Source organism: Balaenoptera ricei, chromosome 3, assembly GCF_028023285.1.
Source record: "Balaenoptera ricei isolate mBalRic1 chromosome 3, mBalRic1.hap2, whole genome shotgun sequence".
Taxonomy (NCBI): Eukaryota; Metazoa; Chordata; class Mammalia; order Artiodactyla; family Balaenopteridae; genus Balaenoptera; species Balaenoptera ricei.
Window position 1 is genome coordinate 128,838,912 of NC_082641.1, and position 10,506 is coordinate 128,849,417.

Consider the following 10,506-nt stretch of genomic DNA (forward strand, 5'->3'; position numbering starts at 1 on the left):
ACTTGGCTATTTAACTTGCTTTAAAAAAAATTTTTTTTTAAGAAAGTTGTACTTTTGTTTAATATGTGCAAGAATCACATTGGGTAGGTATTTAATCTGTGTCCAGTATATTAAGTAGCAAGACGCACCCCTTTGGGATTTAATTCACTCATCTCATTTTAACTGTTGTTTATGCTAAAAATATTATAATGGATCACGTATTGGAAGGTAGAACCATTAAAATGTGAAATAGTCTGAATTTTACATGCTCTGAAATGCATTGTGGGAATGTCCAGTTTTTTTGTCTCTTGCATACTATTCTGACTAAATGGCATGTTGAGCATGGTACAGCTTTAAATGTGGTAGAAATATATATCTAACGTGGAAAAAACTGAGTTTAGCAAATTGATTATTTGATATGTAAGCACCACTTCTAAAAAAGATGTGGGGCAATCTTTCATCTATTACTAGGATAGGTAATACTAACCTTCTCTTTCCCAAAAATATTCTTTCTAAAGAAAGGCAAATTATTCTTTTTACATACTTCCACAAGCAGTGACTTATTAAAAACCAGTTACATTTTGTCTGTTTTTTTTTTTTTTTTTTCGTATTTGACTTTTTTGCGCTCCATGCCCTTTTTACTTTATAGTCATGATTTCGTGCTTTGAATAGATGCTCTTTGGGTTGGGAGAATCATTTTAGTTACAACTGAAAATAAAAAGGACATGCTAGATTATTCTTTTCTTCTAGGTCATCTCTGTTTAATATTTCAGATCAACAAAATGTAATAGTACTAGGATCACAATCTCTTCTTTACAAATAGCTACATTGTACTAAGAATTGCCTTGGCTTGAGATTTGACAAAAGAAGAAACTCTAGAAGTAACTTTTTTCAGAATCACTGTAGAATAGTGAGCTGAATGTAGAACCATGACTCTACTGTACCTTTATTGTCCCCTTTCTAGTGCCTACCTACCACAAACTAAATGCTTAAAACTTGGCTTGAATTGATGTCCTAGAAGATGTGAATTTCTAGTGGGTATTAACTATATCTGCTGCTGAGATGAAGGGAAAGGCAAGTTCTCTGCAACAAAGTACAGGTAAATTTGAATTAGGCTGGAAGTATCAGTTAATGGAGAGAGGGGATTGAATGAACTGCTTTGCAAACCATGAGGGAATACCCTATTGGTCTGTCTTTGAGAACTGCCATACTCAATAGAGTCCTGACCCTTTATTCTACATTTAAGGTTGTCCTGATGGATTCCAAGTCTGTCTTTCCAAACATGCCTACCATTCATTAGACTTCAGCCAAATGGATAATCACTATGCCTTATATTGTGCCTCTTGTTATTTACCTCCATATTTTTTACTTATGTTCCTTCTGCTGGAATACTCTTACAATCCATCAAAATCTCACATGTTTTTCAAGCTTGCTACTGCTCAAATGGCTCTTAAGCCGTGAAACATATCATGTTTTATTTTCTGCATGGTCCATGGTACCCTCCTTTGTCTGTCACATATTTCCTGCATTCCACATTAGTAAGTATTACCAACTATTGGTAAGTACCAAGTATTTTGGTACTTCTGTTAGCCCCTCCTGTGATGTAGGAAAAGAAGCTCTGCTTTATTCTGATGCCCTGCTTTCATGGTACACTGTCTTGCCACAGTAGATTTAATAAAGAGCAGGTAGGTGGAGACAGGCAGGTGTAGGGAGGTTAAAAACAAAGCTGATAGAAAAACTGCACAGAATATGTACATTCTAGCCCTGGCTATAGAAAACCTGCACAGAATATGTACATTCTAGCCCTGGCTATAGAAAACCTGCACAGAATATGTACATTCTAGCCCTGGCTATAGAAAACCTGCACAGAATATGTACATTCTAGCCCTGGCTACGACACTTTCTTTTGAAAACTCCTCCTTGAGCTTCCAGCTCAAACCTTGAAGGGCTAAGCTGCTTTCTCTAGGCTGAGACATTTTGAAAAATCATCCAAATGCAAGTACTTAACAGTTGCCAGGAGACCTGCTGAAGCTGACTTGCGGTCACTAAACAGGGTCCATTCAGAGCACCACTTTGCTCACCAGCATCCAGAGCTGTGCAGAAGGAGCGGCCCTGGTCCTCAGAGCGGTCGCCAAGACCTTTCTGGTGTCACTGCTGGTAGCTGATGGTTCTGTTAGGCCAGACGCCAAACTTGATGCAGCTGAAGAGTCATGGATGAGGCCAAAAGGGACTTCGGCAATGTAGTAAGAAGAAGCCTACCCCCATGAACTGGTCTGGCTAGATTATACACATCAAATTACCTAGGCGATTGTTAAGTCAGGAACAAAAGGACTTGGAGACAAGCAGTAGCTTATTAATATATTTTTTTTGAGTGTGTGGGGCAGGGTTATGTCCACATATTTCCCTAGGATTTTATTTTCCCACTTAATTTCCAGAGCCTGGATAGGAGTCAAGAGCTGTTAGAAGGCCCTCCTTTACTGGAACATTGGTCAGGCTGCCCCTTGTAATACTCTTGTTTCAGTGGTACCTCATATAAACAGCTGCTCCCTCTTTACCTCCGCAGCTGCTTGGGGGAAGTAGTTACCTTGTGTTTAACACTTTGAAAGGTGGGTGAGACTACAGTTACATAAATCTAAGAAGTAAACTGCTGTGGAAAATAGTTTTTTGTTTAGAGTCTGAGCTCAGATGTCCCATCCTCCAAGAGACCTCTCCTGAATTCTTTCTCTGCCTCATCTGTTATCAGATCTTCTCTTGAATTAGTTATTCATATCCATATCACATCTCACTTCACTAAATATAAGTTCTGTAGTTAGGAATGGTGCTTATCTTTGGTTCCTATGCCTTGTATTGTTTGTAGTAGGTTCTTATTTGAGTGAATGTTTTAGAGGGATTCTAGACTTAGGAAAGACTTCCAGAAAAGTTCTAGTCCTTACCCATGAGTCCAGCCAAATCCAAGCCATTCCAGGACACAGTGACCTCTCATGCAGGACTACAGACAAGGTGTTCTCGTGGTCCTCCAAATGCCATTTATTCCCATTCTGCCCTGTTGTTTACTCATTTTGCTCTCTTCCACTATTCCTTTAGCCCGAAAATGGCCCCATATCAATTCCAAATCCTTCATGTACCAAAAACTGGATTAATAGGCTCTCAACCTTTTAAGGTGGGCTGATTTATATTCATTGTTCATTACCAAGTTCTGAGAAGAGGAAGGCCAAGGATTGTCTTGGTTGGTTCTTGATCTAGAAGATGTTTGATTTCCAGTCTAGTACAAGATAGTATGCCTTGGCACATAACAGATTACAGGAGGTTAAATTTATGTGTATTGGAATGTACCTAGGCAAAAGGAACCATGTGTTTTATCAGTTAGAAGATACATTTGGTTAAACTAATAAATGTCTCTTCAATATACTGCTTTTTAATGTAAACTAAACTAAATTATTTTAATGTAAAGTAAACTACCACATCAATTACTTGATTTTATACTCAACAATTTGGGAAGATAAGAGCTTTTTACAGGCAGGTGACTAAGGTCACAGAGAGTGAAATAATTTGTTGAAGTCAAAAACAGATGAGTGGAAGAGGTCAACATGTCATGCCTGTTCCAAAACTTGGCTTCCCATCATCTCTATAATATGAAACTTCCGCAAGGCTGTGACTTGGGCTAGTAACATAAGCTTTCTGAGCCGCAGTTTCCTGATCTATAAAAGGAGAAGTAGGATTAGGGCCATTGTAAGAATTATATAATTTATAAGTTATATAATTTAAAGAGACTGACATACAGTAGATGCTCAACAATATTATTGCGATATTCAGGGTTTGTTCATAATCTCTTAATGGTCTATGTGTGAGTGACCACTATTCACAGAGCTTAATATGGTGCTTCTATTTAGCTGGTACTCATGGTATCTGCGGGAAAAAGGGAGGCAAGTGCTTGGTAAGTGGAATCGGTTCTAGAATTTAGATCTCTCAGTGTGTGTACAGGCTCTGAGGCAAGTGTGGTGTAATTCGCCAGTGAGAATCCTTGGGGCTAGTCATGCAATGTCACTGAATCAACTGCTCTGCAGGGCGGGTGGATTTAGCCCTTTGGGAACCAGCCTCAATTCTGAAAGAAAGATTTCTGGTGACCTCTTCTGGCAAACAGGAAGAAGTGATAAGGAGCTTCAGAGAGATTGAGATAATGAAAATGCTCTACGGTTTACATCAAGGGGGTGGAGTTAGCATTCATTATGTCATTTTATCGAGACAGTGGATCTGTGATGTGAATATTATCCCCAGATACATAAAGAAACTGAGGGTTGGAGAGGTGATGGTCTTGCTCAAGATCACTTGCCTACTTGTGTCTCAGCCTTCTAACTTGAAGCTCGTGGCTTTTCCACTGCACTAGGAGAATCACAAGTGGGTTTAGAGAGGAAAGCTGAGAGGAGAAAAGGGAGAGTGAGATCACCTTAGAGTCTGGGGAAGTCTTTATGTTTTTTCTGCAACTAAAAGGCAACTGGAGAAGTGGCCTTTAAAAAAACAACAAAAACTTTACAGCTGGGAAAACTCGTCAGGCTCAACTAATTCAGTACTTCTGTTTTACAGATAGGAAAACTGAGGGGAAAATAGGAAAGAATTTTACAGTGACTCTCTATATTAACTACCTAAACTATACAACTACCATTTCACTGTATTTGTTTTATCACACATCTATCCATTCTAGAGGTCTTTTTAAATATCCCTGGGTTGAATCTTTCAGGGGCAAAGAAGGAAGTGGCTATATGGTGATGGGGAGCAGGGGTAGGAAACGGTTGGTTTCCTAATGGAAACATTATGGTTTCTATTTTATTATGTGAAATCTATTAATTTATTTTTAACTTTGGAACCAGAAAAAAGTTCAATCTGCAATATTCTCATTAATTGCAGGGCCAGATGAAGGGAGAGTGAAGATCATTTGTCATAATGTCACCCTATAAATATTTTGAAGAGATTCTATTGCTATAAACCATAAACACATCCCTGTTGGGAAAGACAGGAGCAGTGTTTTCTGATTATAAGGAGTGTTTGTTGGAGCTACAGGCGTGTGGAAGCAATTTCAGGAACATCGTTGCGAGGGTGAGGTTTGTTTGGGGGTGGGGGGCGATTGGAGAGAGCTGGCTCAACTCCAGCCATTCTTGCTATAATATTTTTTCTCTTTCTTAGTATAACCTAGTTAGTGGTATGAATTTCGATGAACCTCCCCAATGGTCTGGAGCAGTCCCATTTTTTTTCTGCCTTTAACTGCAGCTAGAGTAACAGAGACAGAGGAAAATATTCCTAAGTCTTGCTGGAATTTTCTTGTTACGATTAAACGGTGTGTGGGGGACAGGCTGGGAGGGGACGTGGAGTCACTGCAGTTATTTCCCCAGGGATATTTCATAAGTTCTGCTCTGATGCGTTTCTCTTTGATCCTTCCAGAGTCTCTGGCAGAGAGAATTCAAACAACTGCCATAGGAAATGGGGTACAGCCTTCACAGGACATATATGCTAAAATACAGAGTGGAATGTTGTCCTGATGTTGGATGGGATTCTCAGGTGAGAAGCTAGTTTATCAGTACTGTGAAATACCTAGACTTTCACTGCCAGAAAATTAAGATTGTAATCTTCTTGAGGACCAAGACCCTCATCTTTCTTAATTTCTCCCTACCTGCCTTCTGGGCAGGCCTGGGATGGGGTTCCAAGCCTGACCCTGCAATGTGGAAACAGTGAAACCTTCTACAACACACAGTATGCTCTTTTCTTCAACCCATCAAAGTATCCAGAATTTGGCTGTGATAAATCTCCTTCAACTCCCTCTTTTTACAGGAGGGTGATTGGGCCAAGGAAGGTGGAGTAGCTTACCCATGTTTCCATGGTGAGCCTGAGGTAGCGCCAGAATGAGGACCCACTTCCCATTGACCTCTGTCTACTTCAGGAGGCAGGTGTGTTTAAAAAGAACACTGGGTTTCTGAAGTTGCATAAGAAAACAGTTGAATCTGAAGAAAGGCAGGCCTAAAACAAGGCAATGCGGGGAACTGGGAAGCAGGGCAATTGTGGGAATGGGAGACCCAATCTCGCTTGGAATCTGTATGTCGCCAGCGAATGTCTTTCATCCCCATTATTAGTTAGCTGGTTAATTAGCTGGTATTGGTCTACAGCTGGTTAATGGCCTTACATAGAATATAATTTTCATCACTGGGCTCTCTGAAGGGTATATTTTTGGCTTGCCATTCTCTGTAGTCTGACTTTTCGACCCAATGTTCCAGTGGCAATTTTCCAGAGCATTGAAATTTCAAAATGCAAGAGCAAGAGGAAGAATAGAAATCACAGCCTTAAAACAAATGAGACAGGAGCTACTAGTGCACTCTAGTCCCCATCCCAGCATCCCGTTCTCCACCCCCTCAGAAATACATCAGCATATCTGGCAGAGCTGGATTTCACAAAACAAGATGCACAGCTTGATGAAAGAGGGATGCTGATGGAGGCAGTGAGAGGAGGCAGAGGTGGGGTGGAGAGCGAAGAGGGAGAAGGAGTGGTCTGGACGCTAGCTGAAGAAGCCTTAATGATCCTAAAAATTATTGGGCAATAATTGCTACCTTGGAACTCACTTTGCTGTTGCAAAGAATGATAAAGCACCTTAATTATTGCTTTAAATAACCACACAGCTCCATCAAAACAGCATGAAATAGCACACACGTATGAGCCAACTTATCTACTGCCATTGCTGTTTACAGCCTGAGAAATCCTTAAGGGAGCAACAGGGTAATAACTTGGTAGAGGCATCATCTAGTCTGGGCCCTCAAGATTCTAGGTTACTCAGGCCTGGGAGAGGTGCTGGCACGTTGCCCTTGTTCTCCTTGACATTCTGAGATCTTTAACTGGGACAGCCAGAAAGAAGTCATTGCTTTCATTCTCTTAACCATTGGGCTGGGGTAGGGAGGGCAGTGTTTCGGGATTTTTTTTAAAGTTCCTCATTACGACAGGGATTTCAACCTATCCATGGAGGTTCTTCCCGTCCATTGGGATTTCAGGATACTCTGAGACCAAAGCCTTTGCAACCTATGCTTTGCCTCCCAGTGCTACGAGTAGTTAAGAGCAGCCCAGCTCAATCAAAACAAAGCGTATGTCTTTTACTCCTTCCTTGGTCAGGATAAGCTCCTGTTCCTGGCTTCCTAGAGGTGCAGGAAAATAGGAGGGTTCTTCATTTAAATTTCAGGAGTTGGTTTTTGAGAGAAGGGACTTAGTGGAAGAAAAAAAAGCTAAATTATATTTTAGCTTTTCCCTGCTAGAGAATTTTTGGTCTGTTCCGTGCTTAGAGAATTTTTGGTCTGGTTGGTTCATTAAAGATACTTTATATCAGGGCGTAGAGATCCAATCTCTCTTTCTCAGCAGACCTTACCAGCCCCTCAGAGTGCAAATCTTTCCGTCAACCTGAGAACCATAGCTCACAGAGGAAACCTGATCTTGCCTGCCTCTTCAGAGTTAGGGTAGAGAGCAGCCTTCTGAATGTGCAGAAGGAGCTCATTGAATAAATCTGATAGCTTCCAGAGTGGTATTCATCGTCCCCTGGGCTGGGCTTCCAGCCAGACTAGGGAATATCTGCACATCTCAGATCTCCACCCCAGTCCTAAAGCTGATGCAGATTGTACCCGCTGCTTGCCAGCTTCTCCTAAGGAGGCACTTACTGCAGACATGATAACTCCCTTCAATTTTGGTATGTTGCAATTAACTAAGGAATCTTAATTTTCATAAGACTGTTATTAGCGATGGTACCAGCTTAGCTGGGGCACCAACCTACTCTGCAATCTAATATCGAGCCTCACAAAACACCATCTCATCTCTTTTTAATGACGTTCATAAAAGCGCATACTTTCAAAGAAAGGAACCATCTCCCGTCATATATATTTTCTCCCCAGTATGAAAAAAGTAGCCTATGAAAAATATTGGTGAACTTCTTAGAGGGATACATTTCTTATTTATTGACAGCTTAGAAGAAGAAATAATTTGGATCAAATGACCTTTTGTCTTTGTAGACAAACTAAAAATAGAGTTAAGTTCAAGGTATCTCTCTCACATATACACACACACATTTTTTGTTCTATTCATGCCTGTCCTTGGTCACTCCCTGTAGCGTTAGTCAAGAATGGACTCTTGAATATTTGAAAGGACCAGAGGATGGCAGAGCTGAGCCATTTATTTTGGCTGGTCTTGAAAAATGAGACATGTTGTAAGCTAATCGATAAGAAGTTATTGGTATTATTATCTGCTTAATCGCTTTCTCCTAAATTTGGCTCCTAGGAATAGCTGCAGTTTGGGAGGTGGGTGAAATCACCCATTCGTCTATGCCAGTATGCAGTTCTTCCTTCATGCAGAAATACTGGTCTATACAGGTAAAGGGTTTGAAAACCAATAAACCACTCATTATACCTAAATCAGTTTTCTCTGTACCATAGCACTTGGCATCTATAGTCCCAAGGCATGATGTCCTCTGTGCACAAACTGAAGAGGAAATTAAGGAAGTATTGCCCTTTTTGTTAAAGCCAACTAAAAAAAATTTGGCTTAAATTACCTAGTTTGATTTTCTGTAATGATGAAATCCACGTAACTAGTTGCTAAATCCTTACTACATTATACATTAATGATAATGTGTTCTCCTTGAGCATGCTCCATTCCTCATTCATGATGGGATTTTTGACATTATAATGATTGATGTTCTTTCCCCACCATTGTTCACCTTTGATAAAGTGGAGCGAAAGGAAAAACACATCTGCAAATTGTCCAAAGAAAGGCAACAAGAATTGTGTGTGTCCATATACGTGTGCATAGGTACATTCATAGCCACCCGGAGAGTTCAGAAATCAAAGTGACATTAAACTTTCTGTTGTGTGAACTTCCTATAGACCAGTTCAAGCACATAGAGCAGTCAGTGCCAGGAGGGAGGTGGAAATCACCTGTACCACTCTCCCCATTATGTATTTACAGAAACCAGAGCTTAGTGATTTACCCAAGGTCACCCAGCATATTAGTGGCAGGACTAAAATTCACAAGCTTCTTTTCACTGCTGTCATGCATCCGCTCACATTTACTTTCTATGAGAGATGCTGTGTTTGGAATAGTCTGAGAGAAGATTTCATCCCCTCTGTGTCTCAGAGAGATGATTCTGTTGTCTGTTGGATACTATCAACTAGACCTGGCAGCACCCAGTGGACACAGAGGTTGACTATTGTGGCAGAAGTTCAGGGATCCAGCAGAGGTTGGGCAAATGGCCCAGTGATTTCTCTGTCTCGAGGAGATTCCAGACACCTCATACAAGGAGTATAGTGTGATTTTGCAGTTTGAGTGGAGGAAAAATGTCTTAGAACAATTGGTACACCAGTCTTTAGTTCCTGATAGTGGCCTAGCGCATTTGTTGCCTGATTCACCTAGACTTCAGACATTCTGAATTTAGTCTAATAATGAGTAAAGTAGAGAGAAGGGGTTCTTTAATTTTTTTTCATTAAAAAATGATTTGCCCCCTAAATTGAATAAAGTGCTAGTGAAAGGGGATGATAGCCTTTCCAGAGACCCATACACCACTTGAGATTTGAGGGTTTTTTCCCCTCTCCCTTAAATAAAGTGAATATAGTGCTCATGAAAGGTGCTAATAGCAGTTCAAAGGCTGATATTCTAGTCTTGAACTGGTAGTATTTGTTCAAGTCCCTCTATTTAACTTTTCCTCCTTCAGACACATGTTAGTGGTGGGGAAAAGGATGGTCTTACATGAGAGACTCCTACTCACTTGGCTCCCATCCCTCAATGCTTCTTAGAAAAAAGGATTCCGGGTTCCATCCCACATCCTCCAAGGCTAGAATACAGCTTAGTTTTCTGGTCTACACAGGCCAAGAGAAGGGAAGGCAATGATTGATTAACCTTCGAGCTTGGATGTAAACAGCTTTTTCATTAAAGCCACAAAGCCAAATCCTTTTTTGGCTGCATAGTGCATTTTCTTTACCTAAATCACTTCTGGATCTTGTCTTAACCTGCTTCTTTGGGCTTCTATGGGCATTAGTTATGGGCATAGGGAATGGGAGAAATTTCCTCTGGGAAAGGTGCTTTAGGGAGGAGGTAGGTTCCCAGTGTCTCATCTCTGTCCTGCCCTAAGTTGGGGATACTCTAAAGGCACAAGTGAACCCCAAGGCTCAGTACAACTGACTGTCAGCTGTGTCTCACCAGCTGCCTACCACTTTGATCCACTAAAGTGCAAAGAAAGAAATGTAACCCCAGTATTCTGGTCACAGGCCATAGCAGGGAGGATGCCACAAGCCACAGTGCAGTCATTTCAGGTGCAGTGGTGTTGACAGAGGGTGGGCCAGAGGCTGCTGGACAGAGCTCCCCTCTAATTCTGCGGCCCACCTTGAAGACCTCCCATCTGTGAACATCTGTGTCCTTGAGCGGGCTCCCCCACTCCCCGCAGTTCACTTCGCAGGCTCTCTCCTTTTTCCGCAGAACTATCCCAAGATATCCCTAGCTATCTTGGATAGTTCTGGCACTTCA

The 10,506-nt window shown here is 41.1% G+C and overlaps 1 long non-coding RNA gene across 1 annotated transcript; it reads left to right on the forward strand.

Annotated features, from left to right (window-relative positions):
• The first annotated feature begins 896 nt into the window (after positions 1-896).
• On the forward strand, positions 897-5,526 carry LOC132363873 (uncharacterized). Its single transcript, XR_009502666.1, has 3 exons — positions 897-1,078; positions 4,882-5,070; positions 5,413-5,526. It is a non-coding gene; the product is annotated as an uncharacterized LOC132363873 (long non-coding RNA).
• Positions 5,527-10,506: the final 4,980 nt, after the last annotated feature.